Genomic DNA, 12,886 nt, shown 5'->3' on the forward strand with positions numbered 1-12,886 from the left:
TTGTTTCATTATAAGTGCTCTTTTCTGAAATATCAAGGGCCCAGTAAGTGGAAGGGGCACTTACTGTTCAGCTTTGGAAGAGAATGATTTGTACAGAAGTCGGGAAAGAGCATCTTTGCCTGGAAGAGAGTGGGGTTATTTGAATCCCACCTGGAAAGCAGTGGAGGGTCACTTGCCAGACTCCAGGAATTGAATGAACTTCCCCTTCCTGGGATAGCCAATCAGCATAGATTCATTCTCTTGGGATTTCATTCCCATGCGAAGACCGGAGATGACAAAAATGCTTTGCGTGGTAGTATTCAGTGCTATGAAAAAAAATTAGAAGGCATAGAAACTGCCAGGGTTGTGGAGGGGGGTTACTCTTCTCATTGAGTGGTCTAGGAAGGCCTCTCTGAGGAAGTGATATTTGAGCAGAGCCCTCCTGAAGGAAATTCAGAAATGAGAAGAGTCAAGTGCATAGGCTGAGAGGGGCCACGTGGCTGTCACAGGTGAGCACAGAAAGACCTGGTGGAGGGCAGTGAAGGAAGGAGAAAGTATCAGGGGATGAGCAGGAAGAGGCAGTGGGGAGCCATGCAGTGGCCTCTGCAGACTGTGGGAAGGACTCCAGCTCTGAGCAGGAAAAGGGGTGGTGGAATGCTAAGTGATTCAGTGTCATGTGTCTTGAAGAAAGGTTTCAGACACTTCTGTGTGGCTGAAAGAGAGGAATTAATATGACTCCTGGGTTTCTGGCCTGAGAATTTGTCTTTGTTTCTCTCAAAGTCCCATGCTTGGAAGCCACATTTCACCATTCTGGGTCCTGATTATCTTACAGTACTATTAGAAATGACAACAGGAAGGGGCCTTTAAGATCTGAGAAGACAGTGATACAAAGTGACTTGAACATATGAGTTTGCACCATGAGTTAGTGGGAAAACCTGACCCCCAATCCAGTGTGTGTTCCACGCTTGTCTCTTTCCCCTTGGGTTATCCTGAAATGTGATTACACTCAAATGGGTCTTTTTTAAAAAAATATATATTTTCATCTCCTAGCTTTGAATCTATGATGGCAGCCTTGGATGTCATGTTTTCTAGCATTCAAACATTGGGAAAAGCCATGCTGTGAGAAGGCAGACAGCATGGAATTTTAAGAAGGCTGAGTTCTAGCCATGCTTCTTTTCATTTGGTGCCTTGTAACTTTGAACTGTAGCCTTGCTTCATGATCTCCAGAGTCTGTCTGTTTGTTTTCTACCAGTCTATCGGGATATTTGAGCAGAGGATATTTATATATGTGATTCTAGTAAAAGATTTTGTGGCATGTCTTAAATGGGTTTGGAAGAGCACCTTTTATTTTTTAAAAAATATTTTACTTGTTTTGGGAAACTTCTTTTTCTTAATTGCAGCTAAAGTTTTTCTGACTAGATCATTTTCATCAATTATATTGATTTTCTGAGAAAAAAGCAGTTGGATCCAGCATAGGGAGCTATATGCCTTTTTCAAGGTTCTTTTGTTTGGAATGGGTATATACCAAAATGAATTTCTACTTATTATATAACTGGGTAAGGTCAGAGTTTCCCATATTGAAAGTTTCTCTTCTGGCATGTTGAAAGTACTGGCCAAAATAGTTGTCTGGTTCTTAGGCTTTTTTTCCTTTTTTTTCCACTTTTATTTAATGAATATAAATTTCCAAAGTACAGCTTATGGATTACAATGACTTCTCCCCCCACCCCCATAACTTCCCTCCCACCCACAACCCTCCCCTCTCCCGCTCCCTCTCCCATCCTATTCATATCAAGATTCATTTTCAATTCTCTTTATATACAGAAGATCAATTTAGTATATATTAAGTAAAGATTTCAACAGTTTGCACCCACACAGAAACACAAAATGAAAAATACTGTTTGAGTACTAGTTATAGCATTAAATCTCAATGTACAGCATATTAAGGACAGAGACCCTACATGAGGAGTGAGTGCACAGTGACTCCTGTTGTTGACTTAACACATTGACACTCTTGTTTATGGCATCAGTAATCACCCTAGGCTCTTGTCATGAGTTGCCAAGGCTATGGAAGCCTTTTGAGTTCGCCGACTCTGATCATATTTGGACAAGGTCATAGTCAAAGTGGAAGTTCTCTTCTCCCTTCAGAGAAAGGTACCTCCTTCTTTGATGACCTGTTCTTTCCACTGGGAGGGATCTCACTCGTGGAGATCTTTCATTTAGGTCATTTTTTTCCAGAGTGTCTTGGCTTTCCATGCCTGAAATACTCTCATGGGCTTTTCAGCCAGATCCAAATGCCTCAAGGGCTGAGTCTGAGGGCAGAGTGCTGTTTAGGACATCTGCTATTCTATGAGTCTGCTGTGTATCCCACTTCCCATGTTGGATCATTCTCTCCCTTTTTTTTTATTCTATTGGTTAATATTTTCAGACACTAGTCTTGTTTATGTGATCCCTCTGACTCTTAGTCCTATCATTATTATCAATTGTGAACTGAAATTGATCACTTGGACTAGTGAGATGGCATTGGTACATGCCACCTTGATGGGATTGAATTGGAATCCCCTGGTATGTTTCTAACTCTACCATTTGGGGCAAGTCAGTTTGAGCATGTCCCAAACTGTACATCTCTTCCCTCTCTTATTCCCACTCTTATATTTAACAGGGATCACTTTTCAGTTAAGTTTCAACACTTAAGAATAACTGTATTAATTACAGAATTCAACCAACAGTATTAAGTAGAACAACCAAAAAAATACTAAGAGGAATAACATATTAAGTTGTTCATCAACAGTCAGGGCAAGGGCTGATCAAGTCACTGTTTCTCATAGTGTCCATTTCACTTTAACAGGTTTCCTTTTTGGTGCTTGGATAGTTGTCACCAATCAGGGAGAACTTATGATATTTGTCCCTTTGGGACTGGCTTATTTCACTCAGCATGATGTGTTCCAGATTCCTCCATTTTGTTGCAAATAACTGGATTTCATTTTTTCTTTTTTTTTTTTTACTGCTGTATAGTATTCTATAGAGTACATGTCCCATAATTCCATAATTTCTTTATCCAGTCTACTGTTGATAGGCATTTAGGTTGATTCCAGGTCTTGGCTATTGTGAATTGAGCTGCAATAAACATTAGGGTGCAGACTGCTTTTTTTTTTTTTTTTTGCCAATTTAATTTCCTTTGGGTAAATTCCAAGGAGTGGGATGGCTGGGTCATATGGTAGGGTTATATTCAGGTTTCTGAGGAATCTCCAGACTGACTTCCATAGTGGCTTGACCAGTTTGCATTCCCACCAACAGTGGGTTAGTGTCCCTTTTTCCCCACATCCTCGCCAGCATCTGTTGTTGGTAGATTTCTGTATGTGAGCCATTCTAACTGGGGTGAGGTGAAACCTCATTGTGGTTTTGATTTGCATTTCCCTGATTGCTAGTGATCTTGAACATTTTTTCATGTGCCTGTTGGCCATTTGGATTTCCTCTTTTGAAAAATGTCTATTGAGGTCCTTGGCCCATCTCTTAAGTGGGTTGTTTGTTTTGTTTTTGTGGAGTTTCTTGATCTCTTTGTAGATTCTGGTTATCAACCCTTTATCTGTTGCATAGTTTGTAAATATTTTTTCCCATTCTGTCGGTTGTCTCTTCACTCTCCTGACTGTTTCTTTTGCAGTACAGAAACTTCTCAATTTGATGCAATCCCAATAGTTGATTTTGGTTTTGACTGCCTGTGCCTCCCGGGTCTTTTCCAGAAAGTCTTTGCCTGTGCCAATATCTTGAAGGGTTTCTCCAATGTTCTCTAGTAACTTGGTGGTGTCAGGTCATAGATTTAGGTCTTTAATCCATGTTGAGTGGATTTTTGTGTAAGGTGTAAGGTAGGGGTCTTCCTACATGCTTCTGCATGTGGAAATCCAGTTTTCCCAGCATCATTTATTGAGTAGACTGTCCTTGCTCCAGGAATTGGTTTTAGATCCTTGATCAAATATGAGTTGGCTGTAGATGTTTGTATTGATTTCTGGTGTTTCAATTCTGTTCCATTGGTCTATCCATCTGTTTCTGTACCAGTACCATGCTGTTTTGATTACAACTACCCTGTAGTATTTCCTGAAATCTGGTATTGTGATGCCTCCGGCTTTGTTTTTGTTGTACAAAATTGCTTTAGCTATTCAAGGTCTCCTGTGTCTCCATATGAATTTCAGCATCATTTTTTCTAGATCTGAGAAGAATGTCTTTGGTATCTTGATTGGGATTGCATTGAATCTATAAATTGGTTTTGGGAGAATGGACATTTTGATGATGTTGATTCTTCCAATCCATGAGCATGGAAGATTTTTCCATTTTTTGGTATCCTCTTCTATTTCTTTAAGATTTTGTAATTCTCATCGTAGAGATCTTTAACGTCCTTGGTTAAGTTTATTCCAAGGTAATTGAATGTTTCTGTAGCTATTGTGAATGGGATTGATCTTAGCAGTTCTTTCTCAACCATAGTGTTGCCTTTGTATACAAGCGCTGTTGATTTTTGTGCCTTGATTTTATATCCTGCTACTTTGCCAAACTCTTCTGTGAGTTCCAATAGTCTCTTAGTAGAGTTCTTTGGATCCCCTAAATAAAGAATCATATCATCTGCAGAGAGGGATTGTTTGACTTCTTCCTTCCCAATTTGTATCCCTTTAATTTCTTTTTCTTGCCTGATGGTTTTGGCTAAAACTTACAGAACTATGTTGAATAGTAGTCTTAGAGTGGGCATCCCTGTCTGGTACCAGATCTCAGTGGAAATGCTTCCAAATTTTCCCCATTCAACAGGATGCTGGCCATGGGTTTTTCATAAATTGTTTGACTGTATTAAGGAATGTTCCTTCTATACGCAATTTGCTTAGAGTTTTCATCATGAAAGGGTGTTGAATTTTATCAAATGCTTTCTCTGCATCTATTGAGATAATTATATGGTTTTTCTTCTGCAGTTTGTTAATGTGGTATATCACATTGATTGATTTGGGAACATTGAACTATCCCTGCATACCAGGGATAAATCCCACTTGGTCTGGGTGGATGATTTTCCTGATGTGTTGTTGTATTCTATTGGCGAGAATTTTATTGAGGATTTTTGCATCTATGTTCATCATGGATATTGGTCTGTAATTTTCTTTCAATGCTGCATCTTTCTCTGGCTTAGGGATTAAGGTGATTGTGGCTTCATAGAAAGAATTTGGGAGGATTCCCTCTTTTTGATTGTTCTGAATAGTTTGAGAAGAAATGGAGTTAGTTCTTCTTTAAATGTCTGAAAGAATTCAGCAGTGAATCCATCTGGTCCTGGGCTTTTCTTTGTTGGGAGGGCCTTAATTACTCTTTCAATTTCTGTCTCAGTTATGGGTCTGTTTAGGTTTTCTATGTCTTCATGGTTCAATTTAGGTAGATTGCATGTGTCCAGGAATCTATCCATTCCTGACAGGTTTCCCTGTTTGCTGGCATACAACTCTTTGTAGTAATTTCTGATGATTCTTTTTATTTCTGTGGTGTCTGTTGTTACGTTTCCTTTTTCATCTCTGATTTTACTGATTTGGGTCTTTCCTCTTCTTTTTTTAGTTAGTTGAGCCAATGGGGTGTCAATTTTATTCATTTTTTCAAAAAACCAGCTCTTGGCTTGACTGATTGTTCGTAATTTTTTTTTTTGTATTCAATCCTGTTGATTTCTTCTCTGATTTTAATTATTTCTCTTCTCCTACTAGATTTGGGTCTGGTTTGCTGCAGATTTTCTAGATCCTTGAGATGCATTGAAAGCTCATTTATTTGGTGCCTTTCCAATTTCTTGATGTAGGCACCTATTGCTATAAACTTTCCTGTCAACACTGCTTTTGCTGTATCCCGTAAGTTTTGATATGTTGTTTTGTTATCCTCATTTACTTCCAGAAAGTTTTTGATTTCTCTTTTGATGTCTTCTATGACCCAGTGTTCATTCAGTAGCATGTTGTTCAGTCCCCATGTGTTTACATACTCTCTAGGGATTCCTGAGTTGCTAATTTCCACCATCATTCCACTGTGGTCTGAGAAGCTGCATGGTATGATTCTAATTCTTTTAAATTTGCTGAGACTTTCTTTATGGCCTAGTGTGTGGTCAATCCTAGAGAAGGTTCCATGTACTGCTGAGAAGAATGTAAAATCTTTAAATGTAGGATTGAAAGATCTGTAGATATCTATTAGATCCATGCAGGCAATAGTGTCGATTAAGTCTGCTGTTTTGTTGTTGATCTTCTGTCCGGTTAATCTGTCTATTGCTGAGAGTGGCGTTATTGAAGTCCCCAGTACTATTGTATTGGAATCTAAGTCTCCCTTTAAGTCCCTTAACATACCTTTTAAATAAACCGGTGCCCTGTAATTAGGTGCATATACATTTATAATAGTTACATCTTCCTGTTGAATTGAACCCTTAATCATTATATAGTGTCCCTCTTTGTCTCTCTTAACAGTTTTTGTGTTAAAGTTTATTTTGTCTGATATTAATATGGCTACACTTTCTTTATTTTGGTTTCTGTTGGCATGGAATATCTTTTTCCAACCTTTCACTTTCAGTCTGCATGCATCTTTGTTGGAAAGATGTGTTTCTTGTAGGCAGGAAATAGATGGGTTTTGTTCCTTAATCCATTCAGCCATTCTGTGCCTTTTAACTGGAGAACTGAGTCCATTAACATTCAATGTAACTATTGATAAGTAGTAACTTTGCCCTGTCATTTTCCCGGAGATATTTTCTAGTATATGCTTTGAGCTTCCTATGATCTTTTACTGGTAGGTTTTCTTCCTTTACCTTCTTTCATATTGATGGCCATGTTTCTGTGTTTCTGTGTGTAGCACATCTTTAAGCATTTTTTGCAGGGCTGGATGAGTGGCGACAAATTCTTTCAATTTCTGTTTGCTATGAAAGGTCTTTATTTCACCTTCATTCACAAATGAGAGCTTTGCAGGATATAATATTCTGGGATTGCAGTTTTTCTCTCTTAGTACCTGGGCTATATCTTGCCATTCCCTCCTAGCCTGTAGGGTTTCTGATGAGAAGTCAGCTGTGAGTCTAATTGGAGAACCTCTGAGAGTAATCTGATGTTTCTCTCTTGCACATTTTAGGATCTTTTCTTTCTGTTTCACTGTGGTGAGTTTAATTACAACGTGTCGTGGTGAGGATCTCTTTTGGTCATGTTTATTAGGGGTTCTATGAGCTTCCTGTGCTAGGATGTCTCTGTCCTTTTCCAAATCCGGGAAATTTTCTGCTAGTATCTCACTAAAAAGACCTTCTAATCCTTTCTCCCTCTCCATGCCTTCAGGAACTCCTAGAACCCAAATGTTGGGTTTTTTAATAATATTCTGTAGATTCCCGACAATATTTTTTAGATTTCTAATTTCCTCTTCTTTTCTTTGGTTTGACTGTATATTTTCCTGTGCTCTGTCTTCTAAGTCCGATATTCTCTCTTCTGCTTCACTCATTCTGTTTTTAAGGCTCTCTAATGTTTGTCATTTGATCTATTGAATTCTTAATTTCATTATGATTTCTCTTCACTATCACAGTTTCATGTACTACTAGTTGCTTCGTTTCATTTTGATTCCTCCTTAATATTTCATTTTCAAGAGAGAGATTTTCTATCCTGTCCAGTAAGGATTTCTGTAATTCAAGAATTTGTTTTTGAGAACTTCTTCATGTTCTTATCAATTTTTTGAGATCAGTTTCTTGCATTTCTTCTATCTCATCATCTTCATAATCTTGAATTGGGGTGTCTTTTTCATTTGGGGGCATCATAATGTCTTCCTTGTTCTTGTTTCCTCAGTTTCTGCGTTTGATGTTTGGCATTGTGGAGATATTCTTTGGTTTCTTCACTGTAGTGGTTTTCTCATTATACTATGACTCTAGATTAAGTGGACTGTCTGCTTTTGATGGATCCTTAGAGGCTGTGATGGGTGTGGCCAGAGAGCTCTGTTTGGTTCTTCAAGGTTAATTGTGTGCCAAAGGTGACTCGCCCAGGTTATTCTCTCGCTTGCTCGCTTTTTTTTTTTTTTTTTTTTGACTCAGAAGTGAAGTAATGCCGCACAGCTGAACAGAATTGAGGGTAGTCGATGTATGAAATCTGGCCCCTGTGGGTATTTGTCTGCTCTACCCCAAGGACCACACAAAAGGTCTATGCAACCCTCAGTGTGGTCTCAAATTTCTCTGCAGTCTCCCACTGGGTTGCCAAGGTTAACGAGTTTGTGTACTCCGTGAGTTCTCTTGCCTGCCCTCAGATTTTCACAGTCTCAGTTCATTAGCTCCACACCTTCACTAACCTCCTGTTATTTCTCCCCACCAGAGTCAGGTTTTTCTGCTTGGCTAATGGTGGGCGCTGCTGTATGTGTGTCCAAAATGGCGCCTACTCTTTGCCTTGTTCGGCATTGTAAGATGAGTGGAGAGAGAGGCTCGTGTCCATGCCGGTTCCCCTTATTTATTCATTTTTTTCTCTCCTCCAGTCAGCCTGGTGAACTTTACCCAATAGGGCTTCAAGCCTCATTCCCTCTAGGCTCTTTCTGCCATTTCCCTGCCAATGTCTCGGGCTACTGAGGTTTTTGTTTCACCTCCCCTTCCAGCGCTGGTGCACAGAATCCATGGCTGGGCTTCTGAGTCGTGGGCGTCCTTGCTCTCCCTGTAGGTCCTCCGTGTCACATCCACTAGATCTGGAAGAGTTTCCTCTGCAATTTTTTTCCCAAGCCTTTCCCTGGAACTACAGTAACTCCACTTTTATTAAACTGTCTTTTCCCAGACTACCAGTGCACGCCGTCACTATTCCGCCATCTTCTAGGCTTCTTATATAATTAATTTTTGTTTGCTGTCACTGTGACCAGCAGATAATAGTCTCCAAATACTCCAGCCAAATATCCGAGTTGATTGCTGGCTACTGAAAGATCTGAGTGGCAGGACAACCTTAGAGAGTAATTAAGTAGATGCAAGAGTTGATGTCATTCCTTCTTAAAGGTCAACACATACTTTTCACATGGATATTTGTGTATCATGTGAAATTGAAGCTTAGTTTCCACTTTCAAAAGCTGTGGCGGCACAGCAAGGAGGAGGGATTCAGAAGAATCCCTGAGATAAAGGATGGTTAAAAACTGGCAAGACAGATGGTGGAAGAGCAGCAGGTAGTAAACATGGGGAAAGGATCAAATGAATGATGGTGATCCTAGTTTCCTCTGAGGCCTTATGACTGCTTCACTCGTCCAGGCAGAGGAGGTGTTGGATATGCAGCGAAGGAACTTGGCAGGCCTGGTGTGGGCCACCTAGTGCCACAAGCTCAATATCTGGTAGAGTATTACATTAAGGACCACAGCTATCTCCACACATCCATACTCCCCTGAAAAATGTTAACATCAGTGGAGAAGCTGTGAGTAAACCTGGGCAATCTGAGTGATCAGCCGTCTTCAGGGAACCAGAAGGAGGAAGGACTTGAAATCAGTTCAAGAAAGAACACTGCCAAGATGGTCTTGAGATGGTGCTCCCTGGTCCACCTGTGGTACTTTAAAATTCCTCAGTATTTCTGAAGGCTTTCTTTCAAGCAATTGCAGAAAAAGACAACTAATTGAATGACTGAGTGAAAAGTCTGAATGCCTGGAAATACCCACGGCACTACATAAAAGTGGAAATCTTGGTGTGATCTGAGCTAGACTGCATTGCAAAGGTGTCCTAGGTAGTTCGCCCATAGGACCATGTGTAGGACAACTTCAGGACCCAAGCAGACAGAATAGGGGAAGAAAGAATATAAGAAATCATCAATGTTTGCTGTTTTTTCAATTGTGCCTTTTGATGCTTTTCAAAAAAAAAAAAAAATAGAAACAGTTTAGAATCCAAAGTAAGGACCAGGGATAAAGAAGGAAACTACACTAACATAATTAATTGATTTATTGAAAATCAAATTAGGGGCTGGTGCTGTGGCTCAGGAGGTTAATCCTCTGTCTGTGGCACAGGCATCCTATATGGGCGCTGTTTTGTGTCCCAGCTGCTCCTCTTCCGATCTGGCTCTCTGCTGGTGGCCTGGGAAAGCAGTAGAAGATGGCCCAAGTGCTTGGGCCCCTACACTCATATGGGAGATACAGAGGAAGTTCCTGGCTCCTGGCTTCCGATTGGCCCTTGTGGCCATTTGGGGAATGAACCAGTGTATGGAAGGTCTTTCTCTCTTTGTCTCTCTCTCTTTCTGTCTGTGACTCTGCCTCTCAAAGAAATAAATAAATCATTAAAATATAAATGTTAGAATTTTAATTGTGTGAAAAGGCATAATAATGAAGAACAAGGTGATGTTTGGGCAACTATAAAGTATCTTTTTTAAATGAACAAAATGTAAATGTAAGGAAATGGCTAGGGGCCTGTGCCATGGCATACAGTTAACTCTGCTTGTGATGCCAGCATCCCATATGGGTGCCTGTTTGCATTCCGGGTGCTCCACTTCCCATGCAGCTCTCTACTGTGGCCTGGGAGAACAGTGGAGGATGGCCCAAGTGCTTGGGCCCTGCACCCACGTGGGAGATTTCAGAGGCTCCTGGACTGTGGCTTCAGACTGAACCAGCTCTGGCCATTGCAGTCATTTGGGAAGTGAACCAACAGATGGAAGATCTCTCTCTCTCTCTCTCTCTCTCTGTCTCTGCCTCTCTTTCTCCCTCTTGCTATAAAACTGCCTTTCAAATAAATAAATTAATCTTTTTTTAAAAGAAATGGCTAAACTTTAAAGTAGAATTTACTGAGGAACACAAAAAACTAAAACAGTTATGTGTGGGACAGTTCATTTGTTATCAGTTCTTTGATTTTACTTATAAAAAATAGTTCATGCCTTTTATTTCTGTTTTAACATTTGTTGAAATTAGAGAGGATCCATTGCTGCATTATTGCCCAAGCTATTAAGGCCAATGAATGACAAATTTTAATGGACTGACAATGGTTACAGAAGGTAATTTGCTTTTTCTCCTTAGAAGTCTTTCTACAACTTTATTCCAGGGCTTGGTTGCCCAGCCCCTTGCACCCATTCTCCGTCAGGTGTGAATGGGGAAGAATGAAGTGCAGTCCCCTAGTGTCTGCTCTTCCCCCATGACTTTAAATGGTAATGGTAATCTGGCTGGCACCGCGGCTCACCAGGCTAATCCTCTGCCTTGCAGCGCCGGCACACCGGGTTCTAGTCCCGGTCTGGGCGCCGGATTCTGTCCCGGTTGCCCCTCTTCCAGCCCAGCTCTCTGCTGTGGCCTGGGAGTGCAGTGGAGGATGGCCCAAGTGCTTGGGCCCTGCACCCACATGGGAGACCAGGAGAAGCACCTGGCTCCTGGCTTAGGATCAGCGTGATGCACCGGCCACAGCGCGCTGCCGGAGCGGCCACTGGGGGGTGAACCAACGGAAAAGGAAGACCTTTCTCTTTGTCTCTCTCTCTTACTGTCCATTCTACCTGTCAAAAAAAAAAAAAAAAAAAAGGTAATCTGCATATCCTGGCATGGAAAATGGAGGGAACCATTTCCCCTACCCCAGGGCCTCTTTCTCTTTGGGCCTCTTTCACTTGTTGATAAATACGTCATTTGCTTGCTCCCCAGCAACTGCTCTTCAGTGGCCTTGTAGTGGCTTAAGATTTAAAATAGACTTTTGGGCATATTTTCACATTCTTTCTTGTATGAACCCTATTTGGGGGCTGTAGTTTCTTGAATCTAAATCAGCCTGAAAGTGTTTGTAACTGAACTGTAAGAATCATAGAAATTGTGTGGAAAAGTCTATTTTCACGAGATTCTTGCCAGTTTCCAGAAATTAGAAGCTAGAATTATTTTGTGGTATAGAACATGCTACTGATTGATTGCTTATATTTATATGTAAGGTTCTTTTATATTTGAAAATAAATTTAACAGTTTGGCAGTCAATTATAATAACTTACAGATTCCTAGAATTCTGCTAGGTTGTGATTAGAGACAGATTGACTGTTTCCAAATTCAAGATTTCATCAAATAATTTAATATCCAGCTATGTAAGATATAAACTAACTGATAGAATAAAAAAGGAAGAGAACGATCCAACATGGGAAGTGGGATACACAGCAGACTCATAGAATGGCAGATGTCCTAAACAGCACTCTGCCCTCAGACTCAGCCCTTGAGGCATTTGGATCCGGCTGAAAAGCCCATGAAAATATTTCAGGCATGGAAAGCCAAGACACTCTGGAAAAAAAATGACCTAAATGAAAGATCTCCACGAGTGAGATCCCTCCCAGTGGAAAGAACAGGTCATCAAAGAAGGAGGTACCTTTCTCTGAAGGGAGAAGAGAACTTCCACTTTGACTATGACCTTGTCCAAATATGATCAGAGTCGGCGAACTCAAAAGGCTTCCATAGCCTTGGCAACTCATGACAAGAGCCTAGGGTGATTACTGATGCCATAAACAAGAGTGTCAATGTGTTAAGTCAACAACAGGAGTCACTGTGCACTCACTCCTCATGTAGGGTCTCTGTCCTTAATATGCTGTACATTGAGATTTAATGCTATAACTAGTACTCAAACAGTATTTTTCATTTTGTGTTTCTGTGTGGGTGCAAACTGTTGAAATCTTTACTTAATATATACTAAATCGATCTTCTGTATATAAAGATAATTAAAAATGAATCTTGATGTGAATGGAAGGGGAGAAAGAGCGGGGGGTAGGAGGGAAGTTATGGGGGGGGGAGCAATTGTAATCCATAAGCTGTACTTCGGAAATTATATTCATTAAATAAAAGTTAAAAAAATTAAAAAGGTATATTTTGAAATAAGTCAAATTGAACAGAAATGCAAGGCATAATTCCCTACTCTCCCTTTTTCTCTTAAAAATTATGTGTTTGGGGCTGGCACTGAGGCATAATGGGTAAAGCCCTGGCCTGAGTGCCAGTGTCCCATATGCATACCGGTTCGAGTCCCGGATGC

General features: G+C 40.4%; 1 protein-coding gene across 14 annotated transcripts in view; it reads left to right on the forward strand.

Moving 5' to 3' along the window:
• GALK2 (galactokinase 2) overlaps positions 1-12,886 on the forward strand; it is a 145,429-nt gene that overhangs the window by 128,855 nt on the left and 3,688 nt on the right. The gene's annotated exons all lie outside the window — the stretch shown is intronic.

Source organism: Oryctolagus cuniculus, chromosome 12, assembly GCF_051225735.1.
Source record: "Oryctolagus cuniculus isolate XC-2025 breed Fujian yellow rabbit chromosome 12, ASM5122573v1, whole genome shotgun sequence".
Lineage (NCBI taxonomy): Eukaryota > Metazoa > Chordata > Mammalia > Lagomorpha > Leporidae > Oryctolagus > Oryctolagus cuniculus.